We start from the raw sequence: 20368 nt of genomic DNA on the forward strand, positions 1-20368 counted from the left end.
AGACAATAACAGAAATAAAATTTCTGTCTCTGAGCAGGAGAATATTTTCTAAGCCTAGAAGCAAACAAAAGATATAGTAAAGATCAATTTGGCTATATAAAATTTTGCTTTAAAAAATCTCTAAAAAAGTTAGTAACATGGATTCAAATAAAGACAATAGCTATAACTATCACATACAAACCCTATGAGAAAAATGCCATGAGATAGATAAATGAGCATTGAAAAAATGAATTATCTCCTGAGGAAAACAATATAAATATGAAATTTTCTATTCACACAATGAAATATGCTCTTCCCTAATACCTTAGGCATTTGTGAGATTCTGATGAGATAGTCAGTCTTGTAAAGAATTGGTACTCAGTTTGGCAGTCTGTATCAAGGTTTCTGTAATGTTTCTATGCCAAAGTATGAACAAAATTTTATTCATGATGATTTTCACCTCTTTATTTGAAAAGTAAAAATTGCCAATAATTTAAAGTGTTCAATAATGACGGAAGAGTTAGGTAAGTTATGGTGTCCAATTAAATATGATGCAATAGAGTATAATTATATGAAGTTTTTATTATATTCCAGGTTATAACATAATAATATGCTTTGTCTTAATTTAAAATAAATCATCACACCAACCTATAAATACAGTATCATTTTAACTACTTTAAAAAGTTGTAAGAAAATACATAAATATGTTAACTGTATTTTTCTCAAGCTAGAACTGTGGGTAATTTCTAGTCTTTGAAATATTCTCCTGTATTCTCCAGGTAGAGCATATATCACCTTTAATTAAAAAATAATTTATAAATAGGGATCCGCACATGGCGGCTGCTGCTGCTGCTAAGTCGCTTCAGTCATGTCTGACTCTGTGCGACCCCATAGACGGCAGCCCACAAAGCTCCTCCATCCCTGGGATTCTCCAGGCAAGAACACTGGAGTGGGTTGCCATTTCCTTCTCCAACGCATGAAAGTGAAAAGTCAAAGTGAAGTCGCTCAGTCATGTCCGACTCTTCACGACCCCATGGACTGCAGCCCACCAGGCTCCTCCATCCATGGGATTTGCCAGGCAAGAGTACTGGAGTAGGGTGCCATTACCTTCTCCAGCACATGGCTAGAGGTAAGATATTGTAATAAACCAGGTAGAAATGTCAAGGATGGAAGGAGTAACAATTTTATGAATCTTAGAAACTACTAAAAAGTTTGCCTAATAATAAAGAACTGCCTTTTAGTATTTGTGTGACCTAGATCAGGCAAAACCAAAACAAAGCAACAAGCAAATAAACACAAACAGTATTTTAATTTAATTTAATGCAAATATTTACTGAATAGTCTTTACGATGGTGCTTTGAAATATTAATGAACTGCAGTGTTACACTCTGAATTTTCAGGATTTCTTATTCAATTGTTGATAAATCTTTTATTAGGAGGTAAAACTGTTCTCTTATTAATGTGTACATTTTGATGCTATTGTTTCTCCAGGATCAATGAATTAATTGATCTGCAAGTCTTTTTAAAAATTGATATTTATTTAATTAATTTTCGCTGCACTGAGCCTTTGTTGCTGCCCACGGGCTGTCTCTAGTTGCAGTGAGCAGGTGGCTACTCTCTTAGTTACAGAGTGCTGGCTTCTCATTGTGGTGGCTTCTCCTGTTGCAAAGCATGGGCTCCAGGATGCACTGTCTCAACTGTTGTGTTGAGTGGGTTCAGGAGCTGTAGTGGAATGGGCTTAGTTGCCCCTTGGCATGTGGGATCGTCCCCAACCAGGGATCAACCCCATATTCCCTGCATTGGCAGGTGGAGTTCTTCACCACTGGCCCACCAGAGAAGCCAGATCTGCAAATCTTTTCTGACACATTTTGTTTAGATACCTAGCTTCGCCCAGGATCACCTTTCTGGTACACATAGGGAAGAATATTCTAGTGCTTCTCAGGCTTAACTGTGTATATGAATGACTTGGGGATCTTGTTAAACCTCCACAGATTCTGGTTCAGTAGGAAGAAAGCAGGGCCTGATAATCTACATTTCTATCTGACACTTATTTTTAGTGCAGGCATCTAGAGAACTCAGAGGTGCCCAGCAGCTTCAGATGCCTGTGGGTTCACCCACTACTATTAAGATGATTCCTACAGAGGTGGGGCACCCAGGGTCAGTTATGCTGCAAAGGGCCATTTCTTCGGTCTCTCTCCACTGACACTTTGATCAACTTGAGTCCTTTGGCTGGAGGACAGAGGTAGGAAGAAACAACTGCCAGATGGTGACCATCAGTGTGGAAAAGATGGAGGCGGAGGAAGGGGAATTACATGCTGACATGAGTCTCTTTGCTGACAGAGTTCTAGTTTATTGACATTGCATCCTTCTCCTGACTTCTCACCGGAACTAATTACATACGCCCATCAGGCGGATGCGTGACAAAGCTTCAACCCCATGAAACTGTAAAATTACATTTAATAGTCCCACTCCTCCAGGGCCTGGGGACTGTTTTACCTACTGGACTCAAGCCAGGCAATGAAAGAGATAGAAAAACAGGCTTCCAGCACCCCCGCCTTTGAAGAGGCTCATACTCTGGTTGGGGCTACTCTGGTGGCTCAGATGGTAAGAGTCTGCCTGCCATGCTGGAGACCGAGGATTGATCCTTACTTTGGGCAGATCCCCTGGATAAGTCAAGAGCAACCCACTCCAGTATTCTTGCCTGGAGAAATCCATAGATAGAGGAGCCTGTTGAGCTACAGTCTGTGGGGTTGCAAAGAGTCGGACACGACTGAGTGAGTAACACACATTCATACTCTGGTTGAAGAGGGAAAAAAAAGGGGGGGGGCTAGAAGAAGCAGTAGGAGAATAGGAGAAGAATTTGGATACTTACTCTGAAGGACTGAGGACAAAATGTTAACCTTGCTTTGTCTGAAGAAAGTTTTGGGTTGAGTTCAGTTCACCCGCTCAGTTGTGTCTGACTCTGCGACCCCGTGGACTGCAGCACACCGGGCTTCCCTGTCCATCATCAACTCCCAGGGTTTACTCAAACTCATGTCCACTGAGTCAGTGATGCCATCCAGCATCTCATCCTCTGTCGTCCCCTTCTCCTCCTGTCTTCAATCTTTCCCAGGGACACGGTCTTTTCCAAGGAGTCAGTCCTTCCCATCAGGTGGCCAAAGTACTGGAGTTTCAGCTTCAGCATCAGTCCTTCTAATGACTATTCAGGACTGATTTCCTTTAGGATGGACTAGTTGGATCTCCTTGCAGTCCAAGGGACCCTCAAGAGTCTTCTCCAGCACCATGATTCAAAAGCATCAGTTCTTTGGCGCTGAATCTGACAATAATGTGGCTCTTCTATTTTTACAACATTGATAGACTCAAACCGTAGTATTTGGACTATTGATCAATGACACAAGCTCCAAATTTATAATACTAAACTACTTCTTGTTTTTACTTCAAGAGATATATTCAAGGAACAAACTTCCAGTTATGAAATAAATAAGCTATGGGGATATAATATACAGCATGGCAACCATAATCAACAATACTGTATTGCATATTGAAAGCTGCCAAGAAAGCAAGTCTTAAAAAGTCTCATCCCAAGAAATAAACATTTCTGTAACTATGTCTGTTGATGGATGTTAACTAGGCATATTGTGATGATCATTTAAGACTATATACATATATTGAATCATTATGTTGTATAGCTGAAACTAATATAGTGTTGTATGTCAATTATACATCAATTTTAAAAATCACCCAAAATAAATATCTTTGATATAATTCTTATTGGCCACCACAGAAAAAAAAAGAATTTGATATGATAGTTGGTAAGTCAATCAGGGATTCCCTGGTGGCTCAGATGGTAAAGAATCTGCCTGCAATGCAGGATACCTGGGTTTGATCCCTGGGTCAGGAAGATCCCCAGGAGAAGGAAATGGCTACCCACTCCAGTATTCTTGCCTGGGAAATCCCATTGACAGAAGGGCTTGGCAGACTACAATCCATGAGATCACAAAGAGTCGGACGTGATTGAATGACTAAACCATCTCAAGGCAATCAAAGACGATGGAGTAGAACTTCCCTGGCAGCTCAGTGGTTATGACTCTGCTTCTATTGCAGCTGCTAAGTCGCTTCAGTCGTGTCCGACTCTGTGCAACGCCATAGACGGCAGCCCACCAGGCTCCCCCGTCCCTGGGATTCTCCAGGCAAGAACATTGGAGTGGGTCGCCATTTCCTTCTCCAATGCATGAAAGTGAAAAGTAAAAGTGAGGTCGCTCAGTCTTGTCCGACTCTTAGCGACCCCATGGACTGCAGCCCACCAGACTCCCCATCCATGGGACTTTCCAGGCAAGAGCACTGGAGTGGGGTGCCATTGCCTTCTCCAGTGCAGCTGGTGTGAATTCGATCCCTGGTCAGAAAACACAAACTGCATAATGCAGTGAAAAAAATTAAAAATCAAACAAACCTAGATTTATTCTTAAACAAACAAACAAAACAATGGAATAGCATTCCTGTTCTTAAAACTGCTATTGAAAATACCCTTATTGGACATCGACCAGATATCAAAAGTGCACGGAGTAACTTTATAAGTGAAGTGAAGTCGCTCAGTTGTGTCAGACTCTTTGCAACCCCATGGTCTGTAGCCCACCAGGCTCCTCCATCCATGGAATTTTCCAAGCAACAGTACTGGAGTAGGTTGCCATTTCCTTCTCCAGGGGATCTTCCTGACCCAGGGATCGAACCCGGGTCTCCCACATTGCAGGCAGATGCTTTACTGTCCAAGCCACCAAGACCTTATAAAGCCCAATGCATAGGAAACTGATTTCAAGTTAGTTCCCAGCATAGTTCTCATGTCATTAGATAACATCCATGCTCTGCCTAGCGGACCTTTTTGTTCTTTATGCTGCTCTGCTGGTTAACGGGAGCTGTTTCAAGAAGGAAAAGCTTGCAAGTAACAGGGTGCTCAGTTTTGGGATGAGGCCAAACATGGAACACTCTCAAAAGAGAAAGAGATTCATGACTGTAAACAAAGGTTTTAAAATTGTGTGCTAAATTTAATGGTAGTGGTCAGACCTTTTAAATGACCAGGACAGAATTTGAATTACGGATTTATAGGATCCTGGTTTGGATTCAGGGAGAGAGGACAAGGTGAAAGAGGTTTCAGAACATTCTAGATCCCTAGAATTTAGGGAAACCTCATAAGCTCAGAAATTAATATCTAAATCAGAGCCTGGGTCAAACATACTTCAGTGAGTCGCCATGAGTTCCCTTTTCCCTAGTCCCATTTCCCCTGCTGATATTAAATCTCTTTTCAAGTTATATCATTTCCCTCCAAAACCTTATTTCATGCACAGTCTTTCTTGAAAACTGAACTAGAAATCTCTCTCAAAAGTATATTATATCAAAGTATATATAGAGAGCCCTCTATATGACCTTATAGTGTACCAAGTATTTAGATCCGTGAAATTTGGGAGTATTTTCCAAATTAAATGGAGAAGTTTTGGCTTATACTCTGAGCTGCAAATTAAGATCAGGTGTGAATGAAACCTATAGTCTTTCAAGTAAAATCTGGGGTCATTTGAGACCAAGCCTAATCTGCATTTTCTCTTCCTGCATTTCTGTGATGGAAACAATCCCCCTTCCAGGAAGGACTCAATGCCCGAGCTTCTAGGTGTGTCTCAGTTGCAGATAACCCCCTCTTTCTGTGGAATGCCCTTCCCAGAGGTCCACATCCAGTGACTGATGGTGGTGAGGGTATAAGTGTTTAGTGGGTACCATGATGATGGACAGTATGTGCTCTAGCTCCTGGGGGCATTGGCAGAGGCTTTGCCATCCTGTATCACAGCTTGACATTTCCCTATGCCCAATCTGTGCCAGCTCCTCCTTTTGCCATGTTTTGATAGTTGCATCCAGAGAAGCCAACCTGAGACAATACCAGCAAAGGTCCAAGAACACAGGCAAGGGACCTCCCTAATGGTCCAGTGGGTAAAGAATCTGCCTTGCCAGGCAGGGAATACAGGTTTGATCCCTGGTAGGGGAACTAAGATCTCATGTGCCAGCTACTGAGCCCACGTGCCCTAACAGAAGACCCCAAGTGCCACAACAAAGGATTTATGCAACCAAATAAATAAATAAATGTTAAAAAAAAAAGAAAAAGGACAGAGGCATATCATGGGACTTTAGAGATGGATGACTCGCTGCCCAGCTGTACTCCTGGTGGGTGGAACAGAGAATCCTTGGCTCTGGCCATGAGTTAGAATGGTTGACTGGTTCAAGGGAACTCACTAGCAGGTGTGACTTTTCAGTTACACCTTTTGAGAAATAAATATAAAGAAAATGGCATTGGATGGCTATTATACCACTGATATATTTGATGATAAAGAAAAGCTACAGGTTAAGAACCAGTGTTCACATCAATAGAAAAATCAGTTGAAATTCAGATAGACCAATAAGGAGACACATTTCTAGACTCACAGAGCCTTTTGTACAGATGACAAAACTCTGGAAGGCCAGGAAAAAAAAAAAAGGAGGAAGGAGAACAAGAAGGAGTTGAGAAGGGAATAAAGATCTCAGTGGAAAAAAAAAATGAGGCGTTATCTCCAGTAATACAGCTTGTTTCTGGGTGGTCAGTCTCCTTACTAGTCTTTCATTCCTACCTTCCCTGTGGTTTTCCAGCGGTTGTCTGAATCTATGTTTGTGAATTTCATCCATGATTATTCAATCCTTTCATACATAAATGTGTCATTTGACTTCTTTCATTCAGCTATCTGTCATGATTGCTAATAATGAGATGTGCAAAGGGATAATACATCTCTTTCATTTGTACTGGTGATGCTCTTGAATTTTATTAATCTGAATGCATTCAATGCTGCTTATGCCAAAAGCGGAGAATATGAGCCTTTTTCTGCTTTTATCATTTTGTCATGTAGAATTAAGGCACCAAATGAACATAATAAGTATTTTTTAATGGACCAAAAATTGTTTCTCAATTCCCCTAAAGACACTGAAATTCTTCTTTTCCTAAGCCTCTTTAGAATCTTTCTAAATGATTTTTTAAACGAACAGTGCATGCATACTTAGTTGCTTTAGTCATGTCCGACTCTTAGAGACCCTATGGACTGTAGCTGGCCAGATTCCTCTGTCCATGGGGATTCTCCAGGCAAGAATACTGAAGTGGGTTGCCATGCCCTCCTCCAGGGGATCTTGCTGACACAGTGATCGAACCACTGTCTATTATGTCTCGTGCGTTGGCAGGTGGGTTCTTCACCACTAGCGCCACCTGGGAAGCCCAAATTGAACAGAAAGAGATACAAAACTCCAGTTATATAATAAATAAGTCACAAGATGAAATGTACATCATTAACAATATGGTTAATAATATTGTAATAATTTTGTATGGAGCGAGTTACTAAACTTATTATGGTGGCCATTTCATAATAAACACAAATGTCAAATCATTACATGGTACACATACAACTAATTTGATATTGTACATCAACTATATTTCAACTTAAAAAAGAAAGAACAAAAACTCAAAGCCAAAAAAAAAAGCTGAATACTGATATCAGAACATTAGTTTAACTAGTATCAGGTAGGGATATTAAATGGCACCTACCCACTCCAGTGTTCTTGCCTGGAGAATCCCAGGGACGGGGGAGCCTGGTGGGCTGTCATCTATGGGGTCACACAGAGTTGGACATGACTGAAGCGACTTAGCAGCAGCAGCAGCAGCAGCAAGAGAAATACATAGTGCTTCCTTCAGGTTTATGGATTCTCTTTTGTTCTTGACATTTTAAAGCAATAGAAATTAATAGATAGACAATAAGGCCCTATTGTATAGCACAGGGAACTATACTCAGTATTTGGTAACAACAGATGAGGGAAAAGCATCTGAAAAAGAACATATATATATATATATATATGTATTCAGTTACATATATATATATATATAACTGAATCACTATGCTGTCTGGAACTAACACATTACAAATCAATCATGCTTCAATAAAAATAAAATCAAATAAAATAACAGAAATTATCTAAGAAGGTTTTCATGGAAAAGACAGAAATGCTCACTCTTGAATGAAAGCAGTCTCCCAGGAAAGAATCTACACTGAATGGATTTGTTGGGCACAGTAAAAACAACTTTAGATCTGGGTTCCATGCGTTGCACATAGAATCAAGTTCTGGTGGGGTCAATTTTCCCCAATGGAGGAGGAAATATTGCTCACACACATTTAAAGCAAAGCTGGGAATCAAGAAAACCTGGCCCAATCACATCACTTCCTGGGACCTCAATTAGCTCCTCATACATAAGTAGTTCTCAAACCTAGATGCATGTTAGAATGATTCAGGAGTTTTTAAAAATCGTAGATTAGTTTTGCCTTTCTTTGAGCTTTGTAAGATGGAAGAATACAGAGTGTACTTTTGAGTCAGCTGCTTAAGTTCAGCACTATTTCTGTGAAATTATCCTTGTCATTGCGTATGCCAGCAGTTCATGCTCATCACTGCTGTAAAGCATTCCATAGTACAAACATGTCATAAATTATTCATCCATTATCTGTTGATAGACATTTGGGTAGTTTCTAGTTGAGAGCTATTATATGTAATAGTGCTATAACAATTCTGATCTGATTCTTAGAGTATACATGTGTTCTCATTTCTTTGGGGTAGATACTTAGAGGTAGATTGGGTGAGTCCTGGGGGTTTTGCGTGTTTCATTTTACTAGATACAATTTTCCAAAAGAGTTGTTCCAAACAGCAGTAGAGGAGAGTTCCAATTGTCTCCCACCCTATCTGACCTAGGATATCATTAAAAATTTTTTTACTCATTCTGGCAGCTGTGTCACCATATTTCATTGTGGCTTTAACTTGTACTTTCCTATTGGCTATTGATTTTGAGTACTTTTTTCAAATTCTTATTGGACATTTAAGTGTCTTTTTTTTTTTAGAATTGTTGACATAGTCTTATTTTTTGTTTCATATTTAATTTATTTTTGGCCACACCACAGGGCTTGTAGGATCTTAGTCCCCTTACCAGGGATTGAACCCAGGCCCTCAACAGTGGAAGCACAGCGTTCTAACTGCTGGATCACCAGGGAATTCTCAGTTTTGTACCTTTATATTAATCATTAAAAAAAAATTGCAGCATAGTTAATTTACAATGTGTTAGCTTTCAGGTGTACAGCAAAGTGATTCATATACTTTGCTGTATATGAATGGCATATACAAATGCTATTGGAAAAAGAATGGCATTTTCCCATTATTAGGTATCCTCTTTCATAAAGTGCCTGTTCAAGATTTTGCTCATTTAAAAATTAGGTTATTTTCATTTTTCTTACTGAACTATAGTAGTTCTTTATATATTCTGGATGCAAGTCTTGTGTTCGATAGTTGTATTGTAAAACTCTTTTATCTCTCTGAATTGTCACTTCCTTTCTTTGTTGTCTTTCAATAAAGAGAATTTCTTATTTTTATTATTTTAAGATAATTTTTTTAATTTAATGAACACTAATTTATCATTGTTCTTCTTTCTGATTAGTGATGTTTGTGTCCTGTTGAGGAAATCATTGCCTGCCTACTCCCTGGCCATTAAATATTCCATGCTTTCTCCTTCCAGATTAATTATTTTTAAAGCTCTTATATGTAAATCTATAATCCATTTGAAATTAGTGTGAGTTAAGGTTCAACATTAATTTTTTCCCATATGGATATATAGCCCCTTATTTAAAAGATTTCTTATATTTATGTGATAAGATAGATTGGGTTAAAATTTACTCTCTTAAGATGTCCTTGTCAGGTTTTATTATCTGGGTTATGCTGGCATCACAAACAAGTTGGGAAATGTTTCCTGTTTCTTTACATTCTTACAAAGTTTGGGTAAGATTACTGCTATTTCGTCCTTAAAATGTGAGAAGAATTCACCGATGAAGCCATCTGGACATTTCACAAATCAAAGTCTTTCTAGGTTACCATTATAGCTGTCTAGTTATTGTCTAGTTATTCTCTAACCTGCCTATGCCCACATAATTTTTTTGCTTATTTGCTCAATTATAAAGCCATTTTAAAGCATGAAAGGAGAACTGAATATAATTACAGAAGATTTTCAGCAGGTATTCACATTAATACCCAAGAAGGAAGTTTTAGCTATGGTTTAGAAAGCTAGAAATTACATGTCATTTTTCCAGAAAACACACTTAAGTAGATGAAACTACCAGGAAAAAAACATTGGTGTGTAGGCGTGATAAGTGCTCGTTCCCTTTTGTACAAAACAACATTGGAGAGCTGTGTCTGTGATCTGAGGAAGTATTTGCTTATTTGTTAGATTTCTAAAAATGTACCTCCACTAACAGGCTCCTGGGTGTTGGTAAAAATAAGCATTGTAATTAAATGAAATGGCATGGCTTTGAACTGTGAGAGTTTTGTTTCAGACAGAGATGACTATTAGTCCTGTTTAGGGAAGGAGTAGAGGATAAATAAGTAGATTGTCCAGGTTTGTAAAAAGAAAAAAAATATCATCAGTATCTGCTATAGGAAAAAAGGGAAAAACCACTGTCTCCTCTAACTTAACAATATATTACATGCCTTGACAGGCATTTAATTCTATGGCAGGTGAGAATTTTCTACAGAGACTGTCTCTCCCTCCTTCTTCCTGCTTTCTTTCTCGCTCTCTCTTTTTCTCTGAGAGCTTTGACCTTCTATACTTATACATTTCAGCTGCTTTGACCTCACTGACTCCCATCTCTTCTCTCAATACAGCCTAAGTGCCTGGTACAAAATAAAATTCCCATCTTCTAACAAAATCAAGGGAAGGTTAGATGGTAAAAGAATTCAAATGGGCAGAGAGTAAACCAATGGAATCAAGATTGCGGGGAGAAATATCAATAACCTCAGATATGCAGATGACCCCACCCTTATGGCAGAAAGTGAAGAGGAACTCAAAAGCCTCTTGATGAAAGTGAAAGTGGAGAGTGAAAAAGTTGGCCTAAAGCTCAGTATTCAGAAAACGAAGATCATGGCATCCGGTCCCATCACTTCATGGGAAATAGATGGGGAAACAGTGGAAACAGTGTCAGACTTTATTTTGGGGGGCTCCAAAATCACTGCAGATGGTGATTGCAGCCATGAAATTAAAAGACGCTTACTCCTTGGAAGAAAAGTTATGACCAACCTAGATAGCATATTGAAGAGCAGAGACATTACTTTGCCAACAAAGGTCCGTCTAGTCAAGGCTATGGTTTTTTCCAGTGGTCATGTATGGATGTGAGAGTTGGACTGTGAAGAAATCTGAGTGCCGAAGAATTGATGCTTTTGAACTGTGGTGTTGGAGAAGACTCTTGAGAGTCCCTTGGACTGCAAGGAGATCCAACCAGTCCATTCTGAAGGAGATCAACCCTGGGATTTCTTTGGAAGGAATGATGCTAAAGCTGAAACTCCAGTACTTTGGCCACCTCATGTGAAGAGTTGACTCACTGGAAAAGACTCTGATGCTGGGAGGGATTGGGGGCAGGAGAAGGGGGCGACAGAGGATGAGATGGCTGGATGCCATCACTGACTTGATGGACGTGAGTCTGAGTGACCTCCGGGTGTTGGTGATGGACAGGGAGGCCTGTCGTGCTGCAGTTCATGGGGTCGCAAAGAGTCGGACACGACTGAGTGACTGGACTGAACTGAACTGAACTGAAACCAATGAAGTCAGTTTGTAGAGGTGCTTTGATGATGGTTCCTGTATGGTTGAGGGGAAAGCACAAACCAGATGCAGGATTTGGAGAGAGCGCTTCCTGGGGACCCTTCCTAGGAGGTGGACAAATATCAATGGAAAAACTGGAAGAAAACTCGGAGACATTCAGAGAAGGTTTTAAGAACAGAAGAAGTGGTCAAATCATGGGCAATATTGACTTTATGACCCAGGGATATGTAATTACTGTAGTGATAATTTTATAAGCAAATTAAGTTACAGTTCAAGTGGGTTCAAGCAATGAAGGAGGTGTGACTCGGAAACAGGGCTGAACCTGTAGCTCAAAGAGAAGAGATTTCACATTCTCCTTAACCAAGGAAGCTGGGAAAAGTAGCTCTGGTTTGCAAGGAAGGTAGTCCTACAAGTAAGTTAGGAGAGGGCTTTCAAAACTATACTGCAGTACCATCACATGTGTCAATTTGTGTCAAAAGGAATGTAGTACTACAAATTCATGCAGCTGTCACCCACCTGCCTTATGTGGAGTAAACTGACTGTATATTTTCTCTAGCTCGCTGAACAACGGGGTGGGGGTGGGGTGGGGTGGAGGAAGCATGTTGGGAGAGTCGGAGGGGGGGCGAAGGGGCGGGGCTCATGGCCCAAGGGGCGTGGTCTCTTCAGGAAAAACATCCGGTCTTCTGGAAGTTGGAGGCTGAAGCAACCTAAGTGAAACTGTAGGAAGCCATTTTGTAACTGTCTTTGATCATCTAATATTGCCCTGACACAGCAGCCAAGACTGAGACTGTTTACCAAGCACACAGCGTAGTCCAATGTGATTGGCTGCAAGAATTCCATGTGGAATTTCGTGTCAGTGTCCTGAGCCCTAGGGTGAGATCTGCAACTTTGCCTTCTTGGTAGCCTATGAATTGTTTCAGCCCAAACAGAAAACCTGATATCACCCTCTGGAATTTTCTGTCAGATACTGTGTTTCCCAGCCACTAGCAACCACATTAAATTGTTCCCAACGGCACTTCAGTGGAATCTTGACGCTTTTCATCAGCCCCTTAGATGAAAGGTACCCTGCCCTGCCCGCTAGCCAGTCACTGTGAAGCTGGTGTGTTCTGCCATTGATCTTCCTCCTGGGCCTTCCTCATTGGATGACCTGAATTCAAACACAGCTTTGCTTCCTTTCCAGAAATAAACCAGACATACTTTGCTCAGACTTTTGAGGTATAATGCCTTAGGAGACAGAGGGCTATAGCTTGATCCCAGTGTTGCATGTGCCCTTGAGGCCATCCTAGGCTAGAACTCAAACAAAGATCCATGCCACAACTAAGGCCTGATGCTGCCACATAAATCAATATTAAAAAAAAAAAAAAAGACCCAACTCTCTCTCTCTCTCTCTGCCCACCCCCCACCCCACCTCCCCTGTCCATACTAGAGACAAGAAGTCTGTTGGCAGGGATTCATGGCTGACTAGCAAGTCATTCTTGGAGAATACAGTAACCAGTTTTCCTGGGGTAGAGTGGTGGGTAGGTGAGACTGCTAATGATTCTAAGGAAGTTATATATTTATCAGCCCTGGATGGTAATTGTATTTATCACAGATCGAGGAGATTATGCAGGTGAGACAAGTCAGAGGGGTCTCCAAAGGAAGTAGTCTCAAGTTATATTTGTCCCTACCCTTGCTGTTGACTATAGGTAATAAGATACGGAAACCTATATCAACTCTCCTCTGGTTTCTAAAGCGTGAGATCCAGCAAAATTCTGGGCTCACACTGAGTTCATTAAAGCTCTGCTGACATTCATTTTTTGCTCATCCCAGTGCACTCACAAACTCCTACCCTGATCTTTTGCTCTCTGATTGCTCTCTACTCTCTGACCACAGCAGGAAATGAGTAAATGTTAACTGCACAGATGAGTGAGGAATTTCTGGTCAATATCAGACAAAGGAGGTAGGGAGAGCAGAGCAGTCAAGGAAGGAAAATAGAGCGTGGAAAACTGGATCAGAGGCAGAGAGTTCTGATGGCAAAAGGGTTTGAGGCATCAAGTTGGTGTTATGTGTTAGTCGCTCAGTCATGTCCAGTTCTTTGCAACCTCATGGACTGTAGCCTACCAGGCTTCTCTGTCCATGGAATTCTCCAGGCAAGAATACTGGAGTGGGTAGCCATTCCCTTCTCCAGGGGCTCGTCTCAGCCCAGGGATCAAACCCGTGTCTCTTGCGTTGCAGGTGGATTCTTCACTGTCTGAGCCACCAAGGAAGCCTGAGGAATAAGTAGATGAGGTTTTGTAAAGGGGGTTGGAGAGGTCTCAAAATAGTTCTCTCTGGATGTTAAATGGGAAGCCTGTTCCCTCCCTGCTTCTTTCTCATTCACGGTGGGAACCAAAGGTCAGCCATGGAGGAAAAGAACTGGTATTTGACTAGGACATTTGTTGGTGGGTTTGGAGAATATTTAGAGGAGGTAAAGAGTCCCTTGAACGGCAAGGAGATCCAAACAGTCAATTCTAAAGGAGATCAGCCCTGGGATTTCTTTGGAAGGAATGATGCTAAAGCTGAAACTTCAATACTTTGGCCACCTCATGTGAAGAGTTGACTCATTGGAAAAAACTCTGATGCTGGGAGGGATTGGGGGCAGGAGGAGAAGGGGACGACTGAGGATGAGATGGCTGGATGGCATCACTGACCCAATGGACGTGAGTCTGAGTGAACTCCGGGAGTTGGTGATGGACCGAGAGGCCTGGCATGCTGCGATTCATGGGGTCGCAAAGAGTAGGACACAACTGAGTGACTGAAATGAACCGAACTGAACTGAACTGAAAGCTACAAGACCCTGACCCCTTTATCTTTCCGGTCCTTTGTATGTATGTGTTGATTCTCTTTTCTAAATCCTTCTCTTCTTTCGCACTCCAACAGTGTTCCTTAATTCTAGCCCTCACATTATTTCCTATCTTAAAGCCTGGAGTGAACTTCTGACTTGTTTCCCAGTCTCCAGTAGTGCCGACCGAATTCACTGCCAATGTTGCTACTGAATTAAAAATTCTTCAGTGGTCTATTGTCTTCCAAACCCAGGACCCATAAGATACTTCATGATCTAGTCCCTGCCTAAATTTTCAGTCTGTCTCCTGCCAGGTGCCCAGTACCACCAAACCACTTGCAGCCCCAGGAGTTTACAGTTTGTCACTGACCACAGTGCCTTTGCACAGATAGCTCCCTCTGCCAGGAATCCCCTGTGTTCTTCTCTTCACCAGTCTCCCACCCATATCACTCCTGTTTATTCTTTTAGAATCAGCTCAGGCATCGTCTTGCCCGAGGAACCTCTCTGGAATCCCCATCTGCTGGGGTGCCCTTTCTGAGTGCTTCTTTAGCATCGTTTATTGTAGCTGTTATGACAATACCTTCCAGCAGTTGCTAGCTTGCTTTTCTCTCCTCAAAGACATATAACTTCTCAAAAAGCAGAGACTCAGTCTTTCAAACCCTGTTGCCTGAAATAGTAATGGGCACATCCTGAGTATTCAGCAACTAATTGGGAAAAAAAAAGAGAGGAAGTTAAAAGAAGGTTATATTAGAGAACTGAGCATTGCATGCCTGGCTCACAGCCCCTCTGCACCATGTGATACTATTCCTCAGCCCCAGTGGATTAGAACCATCAGTGGTATAGCTTGCAAAGATGGGCTGAGCCAGTCAGATTCATTTCTTGGGGGTTCAGAGTTGGGGAATGAGAAGCTGAGCGAATTAGGAAAGGAAACTGGAGCTAACGGCATAATGTAGAGTCAAGACACAGGCATGGTGGAAGCAGAAATTGATAGTGATAAGTCAGTTAATAGAGAGGTGCAAACAGAACAGATGCACAAAGAAGCACAGGTGTCATGAGAAAGAAGACATACAACCAGAGAGGGAGAGATGGACAGACAGACTTCTGTGGTTCCTGTTGCTTCCCGTGTCTTCTGTATTTTAACATTAAATTCTTATGGGAATGAATTTGAATTCTGTTCCATATAAGTAAAAGGGTCTAAACCGAAACAGGGAGAGAGGAGAGAAGAGGTGTGATGGTGTGATCTTTAATATATGTTTGGTCTTCATCCCATTTTTGGCACGGAGTTCCTAAAATCCTTGGAATTTCCTAAGTGATGAGAACTACAAAGATGTCTTCTGGACTGCACCTAAGGATGGGGCTGGTTGCCAGGAGTACCAGCCCTGTGAAAAGAGGTTAGAACCTCAGTCCCACACCCCTGAGCTCTAGGGAGGGGAAAGGGACTGCAGGTTGAATAAGTCAATGATGGTCAATGGTTTAATCAGTCATGCCTATGTAATGAAGCCTCCATAAGAGCCCCAAGGAAGAGGTTTGAGAGTTCCAGGTTGGTGAACTTGTAGATTTAGGGAAAGAGGCATGCCTGGAGAAGGCATGGAATCTCTGTGCCCTTTCCCCACAGGTTTCCCTCTTCATCTGGCATTGCAACCCATTGAATCACTTCATCTGGCTCTTCCTGGATTGTATCCTTTTAATAATAAACCAGTTAAATCTAGTAGGTAAAACACTTGTCTGAGTTCTGTGAGCCACTCTAGTAGATTGACGGAAGGAGGGCTTGTGGAGACCTCTGATCCATAGCTGGTTGGTCAGAAGCACAGGGTGACAACCTGGACTGAGGCTGCAGCAGTTTTGAGGCACCTTAACTGAGCCCTGTGGGATCTGATGCTGTTTCCAGGTAGAAAGTGTCAGAATTGGGTTACATTGTAGGACACCCTACAATCGCATTAGAGAATTGCTGGGTGGTATGGGAAAGACTCCCACACACTGAAGTTAGTGATGAGAATTATAGGAGGGAAAGAAAAGAAAAGAGCAAATAAGATTGTTTAGACTAGTGACTTTCCTCTTTCCTAGACTTCTGTGCTTGCTTCAGGATTGACCTCATGCCAGAAAGAAACAAAGAAATCCCTCCCTCATCCACAAGCCCAGACCCTGGGGGCTCTGATCCCCAAAATTTTCTTCCTCTGTGGGCTCACCCTGGTCACTGCTGTCTTGCATTGTCACTGTGAATCATATACAAATGAACAGAGGTCTGAGGAACACTGAATCCCTGGTGCTAACATGAAGAAATTAATTAAGGAAGTTAAAAATGTTAAATAGTTTACTGGACTTCACATGTAGTTCATTAAAAGCCAGACTTCAATAGCAAAAAATCAATGCAATCAAGATTTTTTACTTTAGAAAATTGATTACTAGTTGTTTTTAAAGTAGGCAAAAATTAAATGCTTTCATAGAAAATCTGTAAAATAATAAATGAAAGACATAAAGTGTTTTTTTTTCATAATGCCATATCTAAACAATTGTTTTACTGTTGCAGAATTGGCATGACAACTTAATGTCATCATGCCAAGAAATAGAACTCTTACTTTACTGCTTTCTGGACTTATCAAAAAGAATATCTTGAAAAAAATGTCTTACAAGGATTTTCAAAATATTTTCAGATACTAGTTGATAGACAAGAATTTATATGATTGTGTAAGACTTCAAACACTGATAGAAGGAAATAAAATGATTTGCTTATACTGGAATAATGACTAATATTTTAATAATTTTTTAGGAAGTAAGAATTTATGACACAATATTAGATGCTGGCACAAATTCATTAACTATGTAATAGCTACCATGGAGAGATTATCTTAGAGGGAAAGGTCCCCAAAGCATGTTTGTATGCAGAGGACCAAAATTTCCAAGAAGGATAGTTTTGACTTAAGTGAGAGGAAGATTCACATTTAATTCTTGACTTATTTCCTTATAAAAAGGAGAAGCTGTGAAACTGCTAATTAGAATGATGGGTGTGCCATGCAAGAGCTAACATATTTACTTTTTCAGCTCTATTGACATATAACTGACAAGTAAAATGATAAGATATTTAGGGTGTTCATCCTGGTGATTTGAGATACATACACATTGTGAATGGGTTTCCACCATCCAGTTAACTAACACTTTATCACCTCACTTATTTATCTCTTCTTTTCTATTGGAGGGGTAAGAGCATTTATGTTTTACTCTCTTAGCAAATTTCAGTTATATAATACAGTGTTATCAACAATAGTCAGCACATTTTATATTAGATGCTTGGAACTTATTCTTTTTATACCTGAAAGTTTGTGCTATTTTACTGACCTCTTCCTATTTCTCCCACCTCGCCAGCTCCCGACAACAAATTTCTACTTTCTGTTTCTATCAGTTTGACTTTTGTTTTAAAAAAAGATTCTACAAATAAATGATACCATGCAGTATTTGTCTTTCTCTAATTAGCTTATTTCACTTAGTATAAGGCCCTCAAGGCCCATCCATGTTGAGCCAAATGGCAGGAATTCCTTTTTTCTCATGGCTGAATATGTGTGTGTATGTGTGTGTGTGTTATATATATATATATGAAGTTGATGTACTATATATATGATGCTTTGTATATATATATGATGTTTTATAGAGAGAGAAATGTTATATCTATGTAGAAGAGGGATATAGATATTGATGGTGAAGATGTCTTGGGGGATATCATGTAAAGATTTCAACAACCTAAGTTTCCTCTAACCAAAGCTGATCTGAATATTACTCCTCCTGAATGCTCAAAGAGAAAAAAAGCAAACATTTCCAAGCCCCCAACAGGGGGCTCCCTTACAGTATCACCAGCCTTCCTGGTAGCAAGTGAATTGTAGTGCCTTCCTTCCATCATAGAAGTTTATATTCATTGAAAAGAGAGCCATATTCTGTTAAGTACATTTGTTTTCCCCAATTAAAATCTTCTACCAATATCATCTTTGTAGATTTGCTGAATGCCCTAATTATTGTTATGTTTCACACTGCATTGTTTCTGATCAAGGTGTTTGTTTTACCAGCAAATATCCAAGGAATTCACTGCCTTCATCAAAAGTAACAAACCATGAAAGAACTTATATCCTGTTTAAATCTTACCTCATACAGTTAAGGTGATGTCCAAGGCAGCATATTATATTATATGAATCAAATTGAAACAGTGGTGACTTTTCTCCAATTGGAATTCTCAGCCTGTGAACCAAGTGACAGAGAATGGAAGTGATTTTACTTTTAACTTAACCACTTAACTTCTCCTCTAGTGGGCCAAACATATACTCTCTCTTCTCATGCCTTCAATTTTGTGCTCTGCTGATTTAAATGTCTTAGTTCTTATAAAAACTCTGCTGAACCAAAAGAAGTACTGCTATGCAGTCATATTGGACCCTTATATTTCTTAATCATAAAAAGAAAAGCATATAATTGTATTTCCTAAGTGACTGATATTCATTATCCAGGAGAGTTAGGACTGCTGCTATAAGCAAGGAATGAGGAGAAATGTGTCTGTTTTCCAGACAACTATCTTGGTAACTTGTTAGTACTTTTATAACTAGTGACGCTAATTAATAGGAGAGTTCTGTAGACCAATATGGGCAAGACTACTACAGTACAAACACTCCAAGCATACAGGGTTGAGTTATTCCCACAGTTAAACAACCAAGACCAGTATGGAATAAGTATGGAAATAAAACAAGTTTTAACTTTCCCATGACCAGTTGCAATAATGGCAATAATAAGCCTATTTTTTCCTTGCTTCTTTATTTATATATTTGTGTATTTTAACTGGTTTCTCTCCTATTCCTTCTTCTACTATTTTGTATAAGTTTGACCTGAAAGACTAATGGTTGTGTTATAGAATGTCAAAGTGAAAGTGAAAGTCACTCAGTTGTGTCCAACTTTTTGCAACCTCATGGACTATACAGACCATGGAATTCTCGAGGCTGGAATACAGGAGTGGGTAGCCTTTCCCTTCTCCAAGGGATCTTCCCAACCCAGGGATCGAACCCAGGTTTCCCACATTGCGGGCGGATTCTTTACCAACTGAGCTATCAGGAAAGACCACCTTAGGTCATAAGTGACGTTTTTATATTTGTAGCCTCCTGAGCAACTGACCTTGAGGTTGTGTTTCATGGTCTAAGATTCCTGAATAATGCCCCTCCCCACCCAAAGATGTCCACACCCTAATCCATAAAACCTGTGAATATATTACCTCATATGATACAGAAATTAAGGTTGCAGATGGAATGAAGGGTACAGACCTTCAGATGGGTGGACTATACTGAATTATTCTGGTGGGTCAAGTCTAACCACACGAGCCTTGAAAATCAGAGAACCTTTCCTGGCTGGGCTAGAGAGAGATGCGAGGATGAAATGCAGAAGGAGCCTATGGTCCTTGCCCCCCGGCCACCATGTCCTCTGCCTGCCTTTGGCCTGTGGAAAATTTTAATCAAAGGATGAGTTTAATCAGAGAAGTGAGGAATACAGAAACAAAGGAAAGCAGTCGAAGGAGACTAAGTAACAGTAATGTAGTCATTGAGCATAGTCAGGACCTTTGGTTCTTGCTCAAGGGCTAATAGATAATATTCTGAGCCATATCCTGTGAGCTGTCTTACAGATATCAAAACACCAGGTGGAGAAGTTAACTACATGATGACCAGCCTGTACCCAGGATAGGAGCTGCCACAGTTCCGACAATTGGCTGTAAAGAAATGGGAACAAAGGGACCCTGGAACTGAAGATTAACTGAACCCCAAACAACCAAGATGACACTGGTCACACTGCTGATGACCAATCTGAAGATGACTGTTAGAGATGACTGTGCTGTTTCTACATGCAACCCCCTCCCGCTCTATCTATAAAAGCTCTCACCCCCTACTTGGCAGGGTGCG

The 20368-nt window shown here is 40.6% G+C and overlaps 1 protein-coding gene across 1 annotated transcript in view; it reads right to left on the reverse strand.

Annotated features, from left to right (window-relative positions):
- C13H6orf58 (chromosome 13 C6orf58 homolog) overlaps window positions 1-20368 on the reverse strand; it is a 129546-nt gene that overhangs the window by 37451 nt on the left and 71727 nt on the right. The gene's annotated exons all lie outside the window — the stretch shown is intronic.

The sequence above is a fragment of the Capricornis sumatraensis genome, chromosome 13 (genome assembly GCF_032405125.1).
Source record: "Capricornis sumatraensis isolate serow.1 chromosome 13, serow.2, whole genome shotgun sequence".
NCBI classification, from domain to species: Eukaryota; Metazoa; Chordata; class Mammalia; order Artiodactyla; family Bovidae; genus Capricornis; species Capricornis sumatraensis.